This window comes from Nanorana parkeri, unplaced genomic scaffold (genome assembly GCF_000935625.1).
Source record: "Nanorana parkeri isolate BGI_ZX_2015 unplaced genomic scaffold, ASM93562v1 scaffold2744, whole genome shotgun sequence".
In the NCBI taxonomy this organism is placed as follows: domain Eukaryota; kingdom Metazoa; phylum Chordata; class Amphibia; order Anura; family Dicroglossidae; genus Nanorana; species Nanorana parkeri.
This window is the reverse complement of record NW_017309012.1, coordinates 38898-39190: the sequence shown is the minus strand read 5'-3', so window position 1 is coordinate 39190 and position 293 is coordinate 38898.

The following is a 293-nucleotide window of genomic DNA, read 5'->3' as shown; positions in this document are numbered from 1 at the left end:
TGGAGGAATCTGACACATTTTACTAAAAAAAGTACAATGACTTCCAAAATCAGAGGAAGCTTTAATCTTATTCTCTGCGTGTCACATTGTATAACCGCAAAGGCTAAAAAAAAAAATTGTCCATCAGACTGGACGGCTTCCGTGCGACGCAGAGCCAGTATATGAGGCCGATATTACCGAGTCTTTATATCCGGATCTATACAATGCGGGATTATTACTGGAGTATACGGAAACATCAAAGTGTATATATAGACTGGATGATCTTTAGGTGAGGAAGGATCACAACTCCGTAT